We start from the raw sequence: 3,909 nt of genomic DNA, 5'->3' as shown, positions 1-3,909 counted from the left end.
AAGTGGAAATGGAAACAGCGCCGAAATAGACTCCTTTTTCCCCACAGTAGTTCTCCACTCACGGGTAAATGGAAGGGACTTCAAGCTGTCAGCTGTATCCACCATGGGCTGATGGGGGATTTTGGGTGCCCCCCACCCCCAGCCCCTCCACCGGTCACCCCCCCCTCCCTCCTCCTCCCCTCTGTCTGATTAACACTCACTTTCACTTCAGATGTAGAGAAGCTAGTGAGAAGCTCTGGCACAAACAGCTGGTGGACAAAAAACTAAGGGGACCTCTGAAATCCGGCATCTTGGTGTTCACATACACAGATCAACATACATCCAAGATCTCCTGGCAAACTTTTGTGTCTTCTTCTCGTCCGTCAGTGAGTCAGTCCCTCCCTCCTCACCCCCGATGGCTGAAGAGTTTGACCCTCCCAGAGTTGGATATGCGTGGTCCTCTGCTTCTCTCACATCTTCTCTCCTCTCTGCTCTCCTCTCCACAGGCTGATGTTTCAGTGGAGTACCATACCTCCTCCAGTTTCCAGCCCTCCTCCCTCTCTTTAGTCCTCAGTTTACTTCCAGTTTCTCTCTCTCTCTCTCCCCCCCCAAACGTGAAAGCTCGGCACGGGGGAATTCTCTGAAGTGCAGCGGCAGCCTAGGCAGCCTCTCTTCCAGTGTTTCTCTTTCTCTCCCTCTCTTATTCTCTCTCTCTCTCTTTCGCTCTCTGGCTGACAGTGATTAGTGCTACTGCTTCTGCCGCTAACGTTGCTATGCCTATCGCTGCTGATGCTGCTGCTCCTGCTGCTCCTGCTGCTAAGGCTGCCACTGTTGCTACTGGAGCTGAGAGTGTCTGAATGAGAGCTTATATCAGTGAGCACCCTTACCGCTTGCTCAGAGGAACGGCACATCCACACGCAAAGCTTGTGTGTATGTGTGTCTATGCCTGTGGGTGCCTTTTTTTTTTCAAATATGTGGCAGTGTGTGTGTGTGTGTGTGTGTGTGAAAGAGAGAGAGAGTGAGAGAGAGAGAGAGAAAGAGAGAGGAGAGAGAAAAAGACAGAGAGAAAAGGGGCGGAGGTGGGAGTTAATCTTCAAGACTGTAAATGAAGGAGAAAACGAGAGCTGAGAGAGAAGGGGAGAGAGAGAGAGAAAGAGAGTGACAGTCAAGAGTGAATAGGAATGAAGACAGCAGAGCCCGTAGTGATTACATGAGAGGGGAAGAGAGGATGGAAAGAGAGAGGAAGCAAAAAGAATGAGGGAGGAAGACAGAAAATGAAGCAGGTGTGTGGCAGCATGTCACGTTGAAGGTTGTAATCCAGTCAGCAACACGAGAGCAGTCGGCAGAGTGTCTCTCCAAGATGGAACAAGTCAACATCAACAGACAAACAGAGAGAGAGAGTGAGAGTGTGTGTGTGTGTGTGTGTGTGTGTGTGTGTGTGTGTGTGTGTGTGCGTGCGTGCGTGCGTGCGTGCGTGAGAGAGGTCTTCAGAACAGAATGCCAATTTATGTATGGAATGTACACGTATTTCTGAGTGATTTTGCCAGAGTGACAGAGAGAGAGAGAGAGTATGAGAGTAAAGAGTTAGTTTAACAGACTGTGGAGCAGAGGACAGAGGTATGGGAAAGAAGGAGGAGTTGGGGGGTAGGTGGTGGGTACAGTACAGCCACCGGGGATAAAGGCACACAGCCAGAGCTCTCTCATGTCTCAGATCCACTGTGTTTTAATTCTTTTCATCTCAGTGTGGCCGCACAATGCTGCTACAGTATCTGGCACTCAGCGCTCTCTATTGTTCCTCACCCCCTCACTCATGTTCACACTCAGAACAACGCAAACTACACACATGCACTACTCCTGCGTGGGTATCGACACACACACATACACACACACAAATGCACACATACACACAAACACCAATATCCACACCCATACATGCACACAGAAACATAAACACATACACACACGAATCCACACACAAACACACACACACCCACACACATAAACAAACTACTCTCTACTATGTACAGATATTCGACACATATTGGACAATACCGTCACGTCACGTCACGTCACGTCACGTCACATGCCTTTCTCTCAGCACACTCTGTCCTTCAGCCTGCAGTGGAGGGCTGCCACTTATGAATCAGCAACGCCGCTGAGAGCACCCCATTCAGCCTGTGAAGGCAAAGTGTTCTTTCACTCAACAACAACAAGTCATTGGGAGCCATGCACACTCTTCTTCCCGCCATTGGGAGCCTCTTTTACGCAGACAAAGTCAATTACAGAAAACGGCTGGCGCGTAAAGAGGGAACATGCAGAGTTTGTTTGAACAAAACTGTCTTTGGGAAAACTCATGTCGGAGCCCCCTTTTGTCTCAATGGGGAAACTATTATGTTGTGTAGAAATTTCTTGTACAGTATCATGCCTCGTGTGAGTCTGCAGCAGAGAGTCGTGTACGACTTGACGCACAGTGATACCAGCTGTATGAATAATTTACCAGGCGCAGCAGCAGATTAATAAGTAAAAATATAGTTGGATACATTGCTTCTTACCCCTCCCACACTCTCTTGTTTCCCCTACCCCCCCCCCCCCCCCCTTTCGCAACATCACCTGACGTTTTTTTTTTTCTTCCCTCTCTTTTCTCCTTTTCTTTCCTCACTCCCTCTCCTGCCTCTCATCATCTCTTTCTCTCATTTAGTGCAGGCTCACACCTCACAGCAGTCTCTTTTTTTTCTTCTTTCTGTTTTTCCGCTGAACACAAACTCTTGTTCTCCATCTGTCTGTGGGGAGGAAGGCTGGGCTTTTTATCATCACTGCTTTCCTCCACTGCAGCCCCCTTAGCACTGCTGGGGGAAAAAAAACAAGAAATTCAGTCTTTTTTAATTCTGAAGGAAAGGTAGTGAATGGAGGGCCAAGGCCAGGCGATGCTGGATAGAAAGATGAGTGGCTAGCAATAGTAACATATTGCAGAGTACACTTCACAGATTTTACAATGTTCTTTAATTAGCGAAAGGGCTAAATGTCATTGGCTTGGATCTCACCTTTGAATTAGCAAAACACACCCACACACACAGAGTCAGTCGCACACATACACACACGTGCACTCAGTCCCACAAACACACCCGCAGACACACATACACAAACAGAGAGAGAGAGAGAGAGAGAGAGCGAGAGAGAGAGAGACAAAGAGCGAGGGTGAAGAGAGAAAATTCAGATTTAATTATGTGGCACAATGTTGAGAGCGTGTTTGTGCATCTGTGCCGGTATCCACGAGGGTAATTGAAAAGCGAAATGATACACCGACGGGAGAGGAGCGGACAGGAGAGGAGCAGCGAATCAATGGGGCTCTCCGTGGTCTCCGTTAGCAACAGGATACGGATGTCAGGTGGAGCAGCCGGCCGGCCGGCCATGGCTCACCTGAGCAGAGGGTTAATTAGTGATGGGGCTCGAGAGGCGCGGTGAAAACACACCCCAGCAAACCACCGCTGGCCATCAATTAGAGAAGCTGTCCCACAGGGATGATTGCCTGTGTGGTGATACACACACACACACACACACACACACACACACACACACAGACACGCACCCATGTGCGAACACACACACACACAATTCAACATCAACCACACACACACGCATGCACACTATACATACAAAAATACATTACATAAACGCACACACACACAGAGGCACAGATACACTGAACCTAATGCATACAGACACACGTGCCATAACTACCTCCTTTCCTCTTTTTCAAGCACACAAACTTGCTCATTTCAAAGATAAATCATAGAAGTCCAGGTGCACAGGAACACCTACTACACCAGAAGCGAGGGATAAGTATATAAGTAAAAGTATAAGTATATAAGTATAAGTATATATACTCTTTTGATCCCGTGAGGGAAATTTGGTCTCTGCATTTATCCCAAT

At 48.2% G+C, this 3,909-nt stretch overlaps 1 protein-coding gene across 1 annotated transcript in view; it reads right to left on the bottom strand.

The window, feature by feature from the left end:
• LOC121709553 (roundabout homolog 2-like) overlaps nucleotides 1-110 on the bottom strand; it is a 163,801-nt gene extending 163,691 nt beyond the window's left edge. The window contains 1 exon segment of the mRNA XM_042093025.1: nucleotides 1-110. This exon segment is cut by the window's left edge and continues 162 nt beyond it. The gene's annotated coding sequence lies outside the window, so the exon portion shown is untranslated.
• Between the last annotated feature and the right edge of the window lie 3,799 nt (nucleotides 111-3,909).

Source organism: Alosa sapidissima, chromosome 5, assembly GCF_018492685.1.
Source record: "Alosa sapidissima isolate fAloSap1 chromosome 5, fAloSap1.pri, whole genome shotgun sequence".
Taxonomy (NCBI): domain Eukaryota; kingdom Metazoa; phylum Chordata; class Actinopteri; order Clupeiformes; family Clupeidae; genus Alosa; species Alosa sapidissima.
The sequence above is the reverse complement of the archived record's forward strand: the minus strand, read 5'-3'. Positions and strand labels throughout refer to the sequence as shown.